General features: G+C 54.0%; 1 protein-coding gene across 5 annotated transcripts in view; it reads right to left on the bottom strand.

Annotated features, from left to right (window-relative positions):
• The window catches only part of LOC140410257 (NACHT, LRR and PYD domains-containing protein 3-like), a 159627-nt gene extending 151903 nt beyond the window's left edge, over positions 1-7724 (bottom strand). For 2 of the 5 annotated variants that reach the window (XM_072498218.1, XM_072498221.1), the window contains exon 1: positions 7598-7724. The gene's annotated coding sequence lies outside the window, so the exon portion shown is untranslated. Of the gene's footprint in view, positions 1-7586 lie in introns of all 5 variants that reach the window. The other 3 variants (XM_072498220.1, XM_072498223.1, XM_072498222.1) reach the window with 2 other exon arrangements.
• Positions 7725-16694: the final 8970 nt, after the last annotated feature.

Raw genomic sequence — 16694 nt, 5'->3', positions numbered from 1 at the left:
ACACACTGTCTGATCTCACTGACTCCATCCTCCCCGGGTTACACACTGTCTAATCTCACTGACTCCATCCTCCCGGGTGACACACTGTCTGATCTCACTGGCTCCATCCTCCCCGGGTAACACACTGTCTGATCTCACTGGCTCCATCCTCCCCGGGTTACACACTGTCCGATCTCACTGACTCCATCCTCCCCGGGTTACACACTGTCTGAACTCACTGGCTCCATCCTCCTCGGGTTACACACTGTCTGATGTCACTGGCTCCATCCTCCCCGTGTTACACACTGTCTGATCTCACTGGCTCCATCCTCCCCGGGTTACACACTGTCTGATCTCACTGGCTCCACCCACCCTGGGTTACACACTGTCTGATGTCACTGACTCCATCCTCCCCGGGTTACACACTGTCTGATCTCACTGGCTCCATCCTCCCCGGTTACACACTGTCTGATCTCACTGACTCCATCCTCCCCGGGTTACACACTGTCTGATCTCACTGGCTCCATCCTCCCCGGGTGACACACTGTCTGATCTCACTGGCTCCATCCTCCCCGGGTTACACACTGTCTGATCTCACTGGCTCCATCCTCCCCGGGTGACACACTGTCTGATCTCACTGACTCCATCCTCCCTGGGTTACACACTGTCTGATCTCACTGGCTCCATCCTCCCCGGGTTACACACTGTCTGATGTCACTGGCTCCATCCTCCCCGGTTACACACTGTCTGATCTCACTGACTCCATCCTCGCCGGGTTACACACTGTCTGATCTCACTGGCTCCATCCTCCCCGGGTTACACACTGTCTGATCTCACTGGCTCCATCCTCCCCGGGTTACACACCGTCTGATCTCACTGGCTCCATCCTCCCCGGGTTACACACTGTCTGATCTCACTGGCTCCACCCACCCCGGGTTACACACTGTCTGATGTCACTGACTCCATCCTCCCCGGGTTACACACTGTCTGATCTCACTGGCTCCATCCTCCCCGGTTACACACTGTCTGATCTCACTGACTCCATCCTCCCCGGGTTACACACTGTCTGATCTCACTGGCTCCATCCTCCCCGGGTTACACACTGTCTGATCTCACTGGTTCCATCCTCCCCGGGTGACACACTGTCTGATGTCACTGGCTCCATCCTCCCCGGGTTACACACTGTCTGATGTCACTGGCTCCATCCTCCCCGGGTTACACACTGTCTGATCTCACTGGCTCCACCCACCCCGGGTTACACACTGTCTGATGTCACTGACTCCATCCTCCCCGGGTTACACACTGTCTGATCTCACTGGCTCCATCCTCCCCGGTTACACACTGTCTGATCTCACTGACTCCATCCTCGCCGGGTGACACACAGTCTGATCTCACTGGCTCCATCCTCCCCGGGTTACACACTGTCTGATCTCACTGGCTCCATCCTTCCCGGGTTACACACTGTCTGATCTCACTGGCTCCATCCTCCCCGGGTTACACACCGTCTGATCTCACTGGCTCCATCCTCCCCGGGTTACACACTGTCTGATCTCACTGGCTCCATCTTTCCCGGGTTACACACTGTCTGATCTCACTGGCTCCATCCACCCTGGGTTACACACTGTCTGATCTCACTGGCTCCATCTTTCCCGGGTTACACACTGTCTGATCTCACTGGCTCCATCCACCCTGGGTTACACACTGTCTGATCTCACTGGCTCCATCCTCCCCGGGTTACACACCATCTGATCTCACTCACTCCATCCTCCCCGGGTTACACACTGTTTGATCTCACTGGCTCCATCCTTCCCGGGTTACACACTGTCTGATCTCACTGGCTCCATCCTCCCCGGGTTACACACTGTCTGATCTCACTGGCTCCATCCACCCTGGGTTACACACTGTCTGATCTCACTGGCTCCATCCTCCACGGGTTACACACTGTCTGATCTCACTGGCTCCATCCACCCTGGGTTACACACTGTCTGACCTCACTGGCTCCATCCTCCCCGGGTTACACACTGTCTGATCTCACTGACTCCATCCTCCCGGGTGAAACACTGTCTGATCTCACTGGCTCCATCCTCCCCGGGTTACACACGGTCTGATCTCACTGGCTCCATCCTCCCCGGGTTACACACCGTCTGATCTCACTGGCTCCATCCTCCCCGGGTTACACACTGTCTGATCTCACTGGCTCCACCCACCCCGGGTTACACACTGTCTGATGTCACTGACTCCATCCTCTACGGGTTACACACTGTCTGATCTCACTGGCTCCATCCTCCCCGGTTACACACTGTCTGATCTCACTGACTCCATCCTCCCCGGGTTACACACTGTCTGATCTCACTGGCTCCATCCTCCCCGGGTTACACACTGTCTGATCTCACTGGCTCCATCCTCCCCGGGTGACACACTGTCTGATGTCACTGGCTCCATCCTCCCCGGGTTACACACTGTCTGATGTCACTGTCTCCATCCTCCCCGGGTTACACACTGTCTGATCTCACTGGCTCCACCCACCCCGGGTTACACACTGTCTGATGTCACTGACTCCATCCTCCCCGGGTTACACACTGTCTGATCTCACTGGCTCCATCCTCCCCAGTTACACACTGTCTGATCTCACTGACTCCATCCTCGCCGGGTGACACACAGTCTGATCTCACTGGCTCCATCCTCCCCGGGTTACACACTGTCTGATCTCACTGGCTCCATCCTCCCCGGGTTACACACTGTCTGATCTCACTGGCTCCATCCTCCCCGGTTACACACTGTCTGATCTCACTGACTCCATCCTCCCCGGGTTACACACTGTCTGATCTCACTGGCTCCATCCTCCCCGGGTTACACACTGTCTGATCTCACTGGCTCCATCCTCCCCGGGTTACACACCATCTGATCTCACTGGCTCCATCCTCCCCAGGTTACACACTGTCTGATCTCACTGGCTCCATCCTTCCCGGGTTACACACTGTCTGATCTCACTGGCTCCATCCTCCCCGGGTTACACACTGTCTGATCTCACTGGCTCCATCCACCCTGGGTTACACACTGTCTGATCTCACTGGCTCCATCCTCCCCGGGTTACACACCATCTGATGTCACTGGCTCCATCTTCCCCGGGTTACACACTGTCTGATCTCACTGGCTCCATCCTCCCCGGGTTACACACTGTCTGATCTCACTGGCTCCACCCACCCTGGGTTACACACTGTCTGATGTCACTGACTCCATCCTCCCTGGGTTACACACTGTCTGATCTCACTGGCTCCATCCTCCCCGGTTACACACTGTCTGATCTCACTGACTCCATCCTCCCCGGGTTACACACTGTCTGATCTCACTGGCTCCATCCTCCCCGGGTTACACACAGTCTGATCTCACTGGCTCCATCCTCCCCGGGTTACACACCATCTGATCTCACTGGCTCCATCCTCCCCGGGTTACACACTGTCTGATCTCACTGGCTCCATCCTTCCCGGGTTACACACTGTCTGATCTCACTGGCTCCATCCTCCCCGGGTTACACACTGTCTGATCTCACTGGCTCCATCCACCCTGGGTTACACACTGTCTGATCTCACTGGCTCCATCCTCCACGGGTTACACACTGTCTGATCTCACTGGCTCCATCCACCCTGGGTTACACACTGTCTGACCTCACTGGCTCCATCCTCCCCGGGTTACACACTGTCTGATCTCACTGACTCCATCCTCCCGGGTGACACACTGTCTGATCTCACTGGCTCCATCCTCCCCGGGTTACACACTGTCTGATCTCACTGACTCCATCCTCCCCGGGTTACACACTGTCTGAACTCACTGGCTCCATCCTCCCCGGTTACACACTGTCTGATCTCACTGACTCCATCCTCCCCGGGTTACACACTGTCTGATCTCACTGGCTCCATCCTCGCCGGGTTACACACAGTCTGATCTCACTGGCTCCATCCTCCCCGGGTTACACACCATCTGATCTCACTGGTTCCATCCTCCCCGGGTTACACACAGTCTGATCTCACTGGCTCCATCCTCCCCGGGTTACACACTGTCTGATCTCACTGGCTCCATCCTCCCCGGGTTACACACTGTCTGATCTCACTGGCTCCATCCTCCCCGGGTTACACACTGTCTGATCTCACTGACTCCATCCTCCCGGGTTACACACTGCCTGATCTCACTGACTCCATCCTCCCCGGGTTACACACTGTCTGATCTCACTGGCTCCATCCTCCCCGGGTTACACACTGTCTGATTTCACTGGCTCCATCCTCCCCGGGTTACACACTGTCTCATCTCACTGGCTCCATCCTCCCCGGGTTACACACTGTCTGATTTCACTGGCTCCATCCTCCCCGGGTTACACACTGTCTCATCTCACTGGCTCAATCCTCCCCGGGTTAAACACTGTCTGATCTCACTGACTCCATCCTCCCCGGGTTACACACTGTCTGATCTCACTGTCTCCATCCGCCCCGGGTTACACACTGTCTGATCTCACTGGCTCCATCCTCCCCGGGTTACACACTGTCTGATCTCACTGGCTCCATCCTCCCCGGGTTACACACTGTCTGATCTCACTGACTCCATCCTCCCCGGGTAACACACTGCCTGATCTCACTGACTCCATCCTCCCCGGGTTACACAGTGTCTGATCTCACTGGCTCAATCCTCCCCGGGTTACACAGTGTCTGATCTCACTGGCTCCATCCTCCCCGGGTTACACAGTGTCTGATCTCACTGGCTCCATCCTCCCCGGGTTACACAGTGTCTGATCTCACTGGCTCCATCCTCCCCGGGTTACACACTGTCTCATCTCACTGGCTCAATCCTCCCCGGGTTACACAGTGTCTGATCTCACTGGCTCCATCCTCCCCGGGTTACACAGTGTCTGATTTCACTGGCTCCATCCTCCCCGGGTTACACACTGTCTCATCTCACTGGCTCAATCCTCCCCGGGTTACACAGTGTCTGATCTCACTGGCTCCATCCTCCCCGGGTTACACAGTGTCTGATCTCACTGGCTCCATCCTCCCCGGGTTACACACTGTCTGATCTCACTGGCTCCATCCTCCCCGGGTTACACACTGTCTGATCTCACTGACTCCATCCTCCCCGGGTTACACACTGTCTGATCTCACTGGCTCCATCCTCCCCGGGTTACACACTGTCTGATCTCACTGGCTCCATCCTCCCCGGGTTACACACTGTCTGATCTCACTGGCTCCATCCTCCCCGGGTTACACACTGTCTGATCTCACTGACTCCATCCTCCCCGGGTTACACACTGTCTGATCTCACTGGCTCCATCCTCCCCAGGTTACACACTGTCTGATCTCACTGGCTCCATCCTCCCCGGGTTACACACTGTCTGATCTCACTGACTCCATCCTCCCCGGGTTACACACTGTCTGATCTCACTGGCTCCATCCTCCCCGGGTTACACACTGTCTGATCTCACTGACTCCATCCTCCCCGGGTTACACACTGTCTGATCTCACTGGCTCCATCCTCCCCGGGTTACACACTGTCTGATCTCACTGGCTCCATCCTCCCCGGGTTACACACCATCTGATCTCACTGACTCCATCCTCCCCGGGTTACACACTGTCTGATCTCACTGGCTCCATCCTCCCCGGGTTACACACTGTCTGATCTCACTGACTCCATCCTCCCCGGGTTACACACTGTCTGATCTCACTGACTCCATCCTCCCCGGGTTACACACTGTCTGATCTCACTGGCTCCATCCTCCCCGGGTTACACACTGTCTGATCTCACTGGCTCCATCCTCCCCGGGTTACACACTGTCTGATCTCACTGGCTCCATCCTCCCCGGGTGACACACTGTCTGATCTCACTGGCTCCATCCTCCCCGGGTTACACACTGTCTGATCTCACTGACTCCATCCTCCCCGGGTTACACACTGTCTGATCTCACTGTCTTCATCCTCCCCGGGTGACACACTGTCTGATCTCACTGGCTCCATCCTCCCCGGGTTACACACTGTCTGATCTCACTGACTCCATCCTCCCCGGGTTACACACTGTCTGATCTCACTGACTCCATCCTCCCCGGGTTACACACTGTCTGATCACACTGGCTCCATCCTCCCCGGGTTACACACTGTCTGATCTCACTGACTCCATCCTCCCCGGGTTACACACTGTCTGATCTCACTGGCTCCATCCCCCCCGGGTTACACACTGTCTGATCTCACTGACTCCATCCTCCCCGGGTTACACACTGTCTGATCTCACTGACTCCATCCTCCCCGGGTTACACACTGTCTGATCTCACTGGCTCCATCCTCCCCGGGTTACACCCTGTCTGATCTCACTGACTCCATCCTCCCGGGTTACACACTGTCTGATCTCACTGACTCCATCCTCCCCGAGTTACACACTGTCTGATCTCACTGGCACCATCCTCCCCGGGTTACACACTGTCTGATCTCACTGACTCCATCCTCCCCGAGTTACACACTGTCTGATCTCACTGGCTCCATCCTCCCCGGGTTACACACTGTCTGATCTCACTGGCTCCATCCTCCCCGGGTTACACACTATCTGATCTCACTGGCTCCATCCACCCCGGGTTACACACTGTCTGATCTCACTGACTCCATCCTCCCGGGTTACACACTGTCTGATCTCACTGGACCATCCTCCCCGGGTTACACACTGTCTGATCTCACTGGCACCATCCTCCCCGGGTTACACACTGTCTGATCTCACTGGCTCCATCCTCCCCGGGTTACACACTGTCTGATCTCACTGGCTCCATCCTCCCCGGGTTACACACTGTCTGATCTCACTGGCACCATCCTCCCCGGGTTACACACTGTCTGATCTCACTGGCTCCATCCTCCCCGGGTTACACACTGTCTGATCTCACTGGCACCATCCTCCCCGGGTTACACACTGTCTGATCTCACTGGCTCCATCCTCCCCGGGTTACACACTGTCTGATCTCACTGGCTCCATCCTCCCCGGGTTACACACTGTCTGATCTCACTGACTCCATCCTCCCCGGGTTACACACTGTCTGATCTCACTGTCTCCATCCTCCCCGGGTTACACACTGTCTGATCTCACTGACTCCATCCTCCCCGGGTTACACACTGTCTGATCTCACTGACTCCATCCTTCCCGGGTTACACACTGTCTGATCTCACTGACTCCATCCTCCCCGGGTTACACACTGTCTGATCTCACTGGCTCCATCCTCCCCGGGTTACACACTGTCTGATCTCACTGACTCCATCCTCCCCAGGTTACACACTGTCTGATCTCACTGACTCCATCCTTCCCGGGTTACACACTGTCTGATCTCACTGGCTCCATCCTCCCTGGGTTACACACTGTCTGATCTCACTGACTCCATCCTCTCCGGGTTACACACTGTCTGATCTCACTGGCTCCATCCTCCCCGGGTTTGTTTTCTCCATTTTAATTGCTGGAGTAAAAATTTCGCCACTCACTCCAAATTGCACATTAATATTTCGGCCCAGCCGTTGTTTTTATCATATTTAGATTGTATAATTTAAATTGTATATCTGTTCACACTTGATAACAAGAGTTTAATGATGAATATTTACGTTTCTCTCACCAATTCCAGGTAACGATGCGGAAACCAGAAACTGTCCCCAGAGCAGCACTGCACCCGCGCGCTGACTGCGAACTGTCACTGCGCCTGCTGGCTTCCTGATTCACGCATGCGCAGCAAAGGGCTGGCAGAGACTCACTCCGGGGCCTGCGGCTCGCGCTCTGGCGGTTTCACGGCCAAACCTCTTGCAGCCGAACAGCCTCGTGGCGGCTCAGTGACGTATACGTGATCTGTCGTTCCCCTATTCCCGATTCGTGAGACTAGCTGTCAATCACCCGTTCGCAGCCAATAGGAACAGGTATGATGATTCAGGAGGGGAAATGTGATCAGAAATGGGAAAGCGGGAGGTCTCAGGGGAATTTAAGAATGACGCGGGAAAAGGGAGAAAGGAAGGAAAGAGAAACAAGTGCAAGACAGGAGATTGGCCATGGGAAATGGGACGATGGACAGTGGTTAGCATGGCTGCCTCACGGCGCTGAGGTCCCAGGTTCGGTCCCGGCTCTGGGTCGCTGTCCGTGTGGACTTTGCACATTCTTCCCATGTTTGCATGGGTTTCGCCACCTCAACCGGGCAGCACGGTAGCCTTGTGGATAGCACAATTGCTTCACAGCTCCAGGGTCCCAGGTTCGATTCCGGCTTGGGTCACTGTCTGTGCGGAGTCTGCACATCCTCCCCGTGTGTGCGTGGGTTTCCTCCGGGTGCTCCGGTTTCCTCCCACAGTCCAAAGATGTGCGGGTTAGGTGGATTGGCCATGATAAATTGCCCTTCGTGTTCAAAATTGCCTTTGGTGTTGGGTGGGGTTACTGGGTTATGGGGATAGGGTGGAGGTGTTGACCTTGGGTAGGGTGCTCTTTCCAAGAGCCGGTGCAGACTCGATGGGCCGAATGGCCTCCTTCTGCGCTGTAAATTCTATGATAATCTATGATAAACCCAAATGGTGTGCAGGCTAGGTGGACTGGTCATGCTAAATTGCCCTGAATTGGAAAAATGAATTGGGTACTCTAAATTTCTTTTTAAAAAAGGGATGACGGAGACAGTGAGAGTCGATGGGAAAAGGGATGTAGTGATATTGTCTCCTGACGAGTAATTCAAAGACCCAGGATAATAATTTTCTGGGGACCCGGGTTCGAATCCCACCACAGCAGATGGTGAAATTTGAATTTAATTCAAAATTATGAAGCCATTGTCAATTATTGTAAAAACCCATCTGGTTCACTAATATCCTTTTAGGGAAGGAAGTTTGCTATCCTTAACTTGTCTGGTCTACATGTGACTTCAGATCCACAGCAATGTGGTTTATTCTTAAATGCCCTCTGGATGGGCAATAAATGCTGCCCCAGCCAGCAACGGCCACATTCCATGAACAAATAAAATGGGATGATAGAGATGGGGGGAATCGATGGGAAAAGAGATGATGGAGATGGGGAGGGTCAATGGGAAATGGATTGATGGAGATGGCGAAGATAAGGCAATGTCAATGGGAGAGGGATAGAAATAATATATGATCTGGAGGATATGACCACAGTGGGGAGCACAGTTACTGATTTAAAATCAAAATAAACAATCCTGAGGGCTGTAATCTAACCCTGTTGGGTTTGGGTGTTATTCCTTGACTGTTCTTCTTTGGATCAAGGCAGGAGGCCCAGGACAGAGTGAGTGTAAACCAGGATTAAAACGAGGGGAGACTGGGAACTCAAGCTTACTTTTGGATACTGTTGGGGGAGATAACTCACCAGGGGAAGGCAGTAGTAGCCAGGCTCATGGCACCGTGGCTGACTCTGCTGCACAGAAGTGCGGGAAAAAGACTGGCAAGGCTATAGTCATAGGGGATGCAATCGTAAGGAGAGTAGACAGGCGTTTCTGTGGTCGAAAACGAGACTCCCGAATGGTATGTTGCCTCCCGGGTGCACAGGTCAAGGATGTCTCAGATCGGCTGCAGGACATACTGAAGGGGGAGGGTGAACAGCCAGTTGTCGTGGTGCATATAGGCACCAACGATATAGGTAAAAAAACGGGATGAGGTCCTACAATCAGAATTTAGGGAGTTAGGAGATAAGTTAAAAAGTAGGACCTCAAAGGTAGTAATCTCAGGATTGCTACCAGTGCGACGAGACAGTCAGAGTAGAAATTCAAGAATAGTCAGAATGAATACGTGGCTTGAGAGATGGTGCAGGAGGGAGGGCTTCAGATTTTTGGGACATTGGAACCGGTTCTGGGGGGCGGTGGGACCATTACAAATCGGATGGTGTAGAAGCCAAGGATTTCAAATACAACTAGTATAGGTAAAAGATAGCTGTTTAAGCATAAATGTTGAGCCCCACTTTTAATACCCATTTATACAGCATAATTCACTTATACTGAAGTCCGTTGTTCTGGCAAATGCATATTTTCAAAGACAGTGTGACATTAAAAAAAAAGCACAGTTGCAAGATAATTTGACACTGTCTTGTGCTAATTGTCAAGGCCAAGGGATTGAATACACAGCAACATGAAGGCACCATTGTTCACAATGCAGATAACAGCTAGGTCAGAAAAGCTGATGTTGCACATTGAAGATGGACGGCTTGCCATCAAATCAAATGTGTTTGAGTCTAACCCAAACCAATTAGGATTATATTGGGGTGTAATTAGATGACTTAAGACAGATATGAAAGTGTATAACTGAAAAGTTTCTCCCGGCCATTTTAGGTTAGGTTGGGGTTTTGTTGTCTTTGTGAGTATTGTCTTTTTAGGTTAGGTTTGGTTTTAGTGTTTAGTTTAGTCAGTTTTGTCCTTTATAGTCTCCATTTTAGAGATGTCTTTTGGGGGTTCTGTCAGTCTAACAGTCTGTGTCAGTGATGTTAGTCCACTTTTGACTTTGAGTTTGAGTTTAGCTGAAGATTAGCTTTCTCTCTCTCTTCATGTTTCATTGCCAGACTTTGACCTTTTAAAAGTTACTTTCGAGCTGTCTGCCTAAGCAAAGAAAGATAATGTCTGGAATTCTCTGAAAGCTTCGAATTGTCTACGAATTGCCTTTTAAATGACTTTCAAATTGTAATCAAGCGACTACAAATAAAACAATTCTTTTTGGCACCTGAGGAGTTTATACTGCAAATTTCTGCTGAGTTCCAGTATTCGCAAAGTGCTACTGATAACCGAATAGCAGAGATGATATAAATTCCTTCAACTATACACAGTCGAATAATACAAGGAATCAAACAACTTAACACAGTCTACAAATAGTACAAATCTTACAACTTGTCGTATTGTGCCAGGACTTGATTCATCAACTAAAAAGTTTCCCCCAAACCTGGCGTAGTTCGACAGGTTAAGATCCCATAAATTAAAGATTCCTTTAGATGGTCTACACCTGGGCAGGACTGGAACCAATGTCCTAATGGGGGGGTTTTGCTAACACTGTGGAGGTTTTAAACTAATGTGGCAGGGGGATGGGAACCAGATTAGGAAGTTAGAGGTCAGTAAAGAGGCAGCAACTAAAGCCAGTAAGGTACTAGATAATAAATTCAATGTGACTAAGGGGATGAGTAGACAGGGAAGAGATGATGAATGCAAAGGGACAGGTGGTCTGAGGTGCACTTGTTTCAATGCGAGAAGTGTAGCAGGTAAGGCAGATGAATTTAGGGCTTGGATTAATACCTGGGAATATGATGTTATTGGTATAACGGAGACTTGGTTGAGGGAAGGGCAAGACTGGCAACTAATTATCCCAGGTTATAGATGCTTCAGGAGGGGTAGAGGGAGGTAAAAGGGGTGGAGGAGTTGCATTACTGGTCACAGATGATATCACAGCTATGATTAAGGAGGGCACGATGGAGGATTCGAGCACTGAGGCAATATGAGTCGAGCTAAGAAATAGGAAGGGTGCACTAACATTGTTGGGACTTTACTACAGGCCTCCCAAAAGCGAGCGTGAAGTAGAGGTACAAATATGCAGACAGATTATAGAAAAATGTAGGAGCAATTGGGTGGTCATGATGGGAGATTTTAACTTCCCCAACATTGAATGGAACTCGTGTAGTGTTGGAGGCGTAGATGGAGCAGAATTTTTAAGGAGCATCCAGGAGAGTTTTTTAGAGCAGTATGTAAATAGTCCAACTCAGGAAGGGGCCATACTGGACCTGCTTTTGGGGACTGATCCCGGCCAGGTGGTTAAAGTTTCAGTCGGTGATTACTTTGGGAATAGCGATCACAATTCCGTAAGTTTTAGAATACTCATGGACAAAGACGAGAGTGGTCCTAAAGAAAGAGTGCTAAATTGGGGAAAGGCCAAGTATAACAAAATTTGGCAGGAGCTAGGGAATGTGGATTGGGAGCAGCTCTTTCAGGGTTAATCCACATTTGAAATGTGGGAATCTTTGAAGGAAAGGTTGATTAGAGTGCAGGACAGACATATGCCTGTGAAAACGAGGGACAGAAATGGCAAGATTAGGGTACCATGGATGATGGGTGGAATTGTGGGACTAGCTAAGATGAAAAAGGAAGATTACATAAGATCTAGGCAACTTAAATCTGATTAAGCTTTGGAGGAATATAAGAAAGTAGGACAAATATCAAACGTGCAAGAAAGAGGGCTAAAAAGGGTCATGAAATATCTTTGACTAACAGGGTTAAGGAAAATCCCAAAGCCTTTTATTCGTATATAAAGAGCAAGAGGGTAACTAGAGAAAGGATTGGCCCACTCGAAGACAAAAGAGGGAATTTATGCATGGAGTCAGAGGAAATGGGTGAGATTCTTAATGAGTACTTTGCATCGGTATTCACCAAGGAGAGGGACATGACGGATGTTGAGGCTAAGGATGGATGTTTAAATACACTAGGTCAAGTCGGTATAAGGAAGGGGGAAGTTTTGAAAATTCTAAAAGCCATTAAGGTGGACAAGTCCCCAGGTCCGGATGGGATCTATCCCAGGTTACTGAGGGAAGCGAGGGAAGAAATAGCTGGGGCCTTAACAGATATCTTTGCAGCATCCTTGAGCACGGGTGAGGTCCTGGAGGACTGGAGAATAGCTAATGTTGTCCTTTTGTTTAAGAAGGGTAGCAGGGATAATCCAGGGAATTTTAGACCTGTGAGCTTGACGTCAGTGGTCGGCAAACTGTTGGAGAAGATACTGAGGGATTGGATCACTTCACATTCGGAAGAAAATAGACTTATCAGTGATAGGCAGCATGGTTTTGTGCAGGGAAGGTCATGTCTTACAAACCTAATAGAATTATTTGAGGAAGTGACAACGTTAATTGATGAGGGAAGGGCTGTAGATGTCATATACATGGACTTCAGTAAGGAGTTTGATAAAGTTTCCCATTGCAGGTTGATGGAAAAAGTGAAGTCGTATGGGGTTCAGGGTGTACTAGCTAGATGGATAAAGAAATGGCTGGGCAACAGGAGACAGAGTAGTGGTGGAAGGTGTAGCCAGTTAAAATGGCTAACTCCCTTTCACAATCTCCCTGTGACTAATAATGCCAACAGGAGCCTACACAAAGGGAGGTGAACGACCACCTCAAGACCGCCCATCGATCAAGGAATCGCCCCAGGATTGGAGAATATCGAACCAAGTGATTGGGACAAAGTCCAATCACTTGGAACCAGGTACAGGGTCCGCCCCGAAAGGCGGGAAGCCCCTGGGGACTATAAGTATAGAGTCCAAGTTCAAATCAACCCTTCTGCAACCCCTTCTGCCTCTTGCACCCTTCTGCTGACCTTCTGCAACAGCCGCTCAAATCGTAAGTCTTACTTCAACGCTCGCTACGAGATAGGCGCTCCTAGCTATCGATCTGTACCAGCTTCGAATCCCGCAGGCTCAGAACCCAAACAAAAGGCCATTCGTTTCCCTGACCTGGTGGGCCATTTCCACAGTTAAGTATTGGCCTGTTAGTTGTAGGAAGTAGCTTAGAAGTAGAATTTATGCATAAGCATTGATTACTGTATATAATAAATGTGCGTTGATTTAACTCTTACTGAGCGGTGTGTTGGATTATTGATCATTACTGGGACTTGAACCACGTGGCGGTATCAGAAAGATACCTGGCGACTCAAGAGCAAAGGTGATAGAACAGAGCAATTAAACTAAGGCTAAAGTTAGTAGCAACAGCGCTCGCTACATGATCCTGCACCGGTGCCACGCCCTCCTGTTGTTCCTGCAATGGACTTTGTGGACCTTCTGGACACCCTGCATCCTCCTCACTCGACCGTCGCCCGGACCGTTCCTCAGCCGGTGTTTCCTGACCCACCCTTGAGGCGGTCAACCCGAATTCGTCTCCCACCTGAGAGACTTAATTTATGAACCTTTTCATATTGGACTCACTGACTTGTTCTGACATACTGGGCGTCATTCTCCGACCCCCCAGCAGGTCGGAGAATGGCCGTTGGCCACCGTGAATCCCGCCCCCGCCGGTTGCCGAAGTCTCCGAAGGGAGAAAAGTCGGCGGGGCGTTAATGGCGCCGCTGACGTCGGAGAATGGCACGGGTGGGCGCAAGGCAGACGATTTTGGGCCTGCCGATATTCTCCCGTCCGGATGGGCCGAAGTCCCTTCGACGTGATGACCGTTCACGTCGACGTAAATCAAACCTCCTTTTAATCGGCATCAACCTGTGCTCCAGGTTTACGCCGACCAGCGTGGAGGTGGGTGACGGCCTGGGGGGTGGTTAGAGTGGGCTGGGCTCCGGGGGAGTGCCGGGAGGGGGGGTCCGTGCCGGGGAGGAGGATGGGGGGGTCCGTGCCGGGGAGGGAGGGGGAGGGTCCGTGCCGGGGAGGTGGATGGGGAAGGGTCCGTGCCGGGGAGGGGGATGGGGGCGGTTCCGTGCCGGGGAGGAGGATGGGGGGGTCCGTGCCGGGGAGGAGGATGGGGGGGGGTCCGTGCCGGGGAGGGGGATGGGGGGGGGGGTCCGTGCCGGGGAAGGCCGGGGTGGGGGATGGGGGGGTCCGTGCCGGGGAGGAGGATGGGGGGGGGCCGTCCCGGGGAGGAGGATGGGGGGGGGGGGTCCATGCCGGGGAGGGGGATGGGGGGGGGGGGTCCGTGCTGGTGAGGAGGATGGGTGGGTCCGTGCCGGGGGGGGCCCGTGCCAGGGAGAAGGATGGGGGGGGTCCATGCCGGGGAGGGCCGGGGAGGGGGATGGGTGGGGTCCGTGCCGGGGAGGAGGATGGGTGGGGTCCATGCCGGGGAGGAGGATGGGGGGATCCGTGCCGGGGAGGAGGATGGGGGGGGCCCGTGCCGGGGAGGAGGATGGTGGGCCCGTGCCGGGGAGGAGGATGGGGGGGTCCGTGCAGGGGAGGAGGATGGGGGGGTCCGGGCCGGGGAGGAGGAGGGGGGGGGTCCGTGCCGGGGAGGAGGATGGGGGGGTCCGTGCCGGGGAGGGCCGGGGTGGGGGATGGGGGGGGGGGGTCCGTGCCGGGGAGGAGGATGGGGTCCGTGCCGGGGAGGGGGGGTGCGAGGGCAAGTGAGTTGGTCCACCTGGCCAGGTGCCAGACTCCAACAGTTGGACCCATGCGGTCCATGCCACCTGGCTGGGGGGAGGAGGGGGTATAGGCAATGACATGTCGTCGTTCCCCCCCCCCCCCCCCCCCCCCCCCCCCGCCCCCAACCAGGCCATCATGTTTTCCGATCATCCAGCGATGTTGGCCGCCGTGGCGGCAGCCGCGAATGTCTATGTTGCCCTGGATGAGGACGAGGAGCGTGCCAGAGAGGCGGCGCAGGCTGCCGCAGAGGGGCAGGCGGCAGCCGCCCAGGCTGGAGGGACACCTGACCGACAGGACGAGGAGGGGGAGGAGGACGTCGCGGCCCCACGGCAACGGAGGCACCCGAGGGCGCACTGTGTGTACCGGCCCCGGCAGTCATACCAGGACCTCACGGACCGGGAATGCAGGAGACTCCGGATGAGGCGGGAAACCGTGGCACACATCTGCCACCTGCTGGCACACCTGTCACCGCGTGGCACTGGCGGGGGACACCCTCTCCCCGTGTCCGTCAAGGTTACGGTAGCCCTGAACCTTTATGCAACGGGGTCATTCCAGGCACCGAGTGGGGACCTGTCCGGCATATCGCAGACATCGGTGCACCGGTGCATCCGGGCAGTGACAGACGCCCTATGTGCCATGGCGCACCGCTACATCCGCTTCCCTGTGGACCGGGCCAGCCAAGATGCCCGGACCGTGGGCTTCTCTGCCATGGCCGGGTTCCCCATGGTCCAGGGCGCGATCGATGGGATGCACGTCGCCGTGCGGCCACCTGCAGATAACAGGGCCGTGTTCACCAATAGGAAGGGGACCTATTCGGTGAACATACAGGTGGTCTGTGACCACTGCATGATGATCCTGCACGTCTGCGCCCGTTACCCGGGCAGTGTACACGACTCATACGTGTTGTCGCGGTCATCCATCACCGGCATGTATGAGGGACGCCATCCCCGGCTGAGGGGCTGGTTGCTGGGTGACAGGGGCTACCCATTGTGATCGTGGCTGATGACGCCTATACGGAGGCCACGCAATGAGGCGGAGAACCGCTACAATGATGCCCATGTAGCGACAAGGGGAGTGATAAAGAGGTGCTTTGGCGTGCTGAAGATGCGTTTCAGGTGCCTGGACCTCTCTGGGGGCGCCCTCCAGTATCGGTCAGATAGGGTCGGCCGCATCATTGTGGTGTGCTGCGTCCTGCACAACATAGCCCAGCAGAGGGGCGATGTGCCGCAGGCAGAGGAGGGCGGAGTGGAGGAGCAGCAGGAAGAGGCGCAGTCCTCCCAGATGAGGGGGATGGGGGCAATGGTCAGGGCATACGGGCTAGACACAGGCAGGTAGCTGTCCACCGTTACCGGCTGGCCCAGTGGGCACGGGACAGGCTGATAGCCGCCCGCTTCACTGACTAGATGGGCGTGGGAATCGGGTAGCACGGCCACAGACCGCACACCATGGCAACAGCCGACCACCCACACCCCCCACCCATCCACCCACCCAGCACCCTCACCCCCCTCCCCAACCCCACCCACCCCACCCGCATGCACACCAGCCCCCCCATTGCCGATCCACCTGCGGCACAACGGCCGGGCTCACACAGTTGCGGGTGGACGCGTGTCTATCGGAGGCCATGGAGGATGATGACAACCCGCCCTG

This window comes from Scyliorhinus torazame, chromosome 4 (assembly GCF_047496885.1).
Source record: "Scyliorhinus torazame isolate Kashiwa2021f chromosome 4, sScyTor2.1, whole genome shotgun sequence".
Taxonomy (NCBI): Eukaryota; Metazoa; Chordata; class Chondrichthyes; order Carcharhiniformes; family Scyliorhinidae; genus Scyliorhinus; species Scyliorhinus torazame.
The sequence above is the reverse complement of the archived record's forward strand: the minus strand, read 5'-3'. Positions and strand labels throughout refer to the sequence as shown.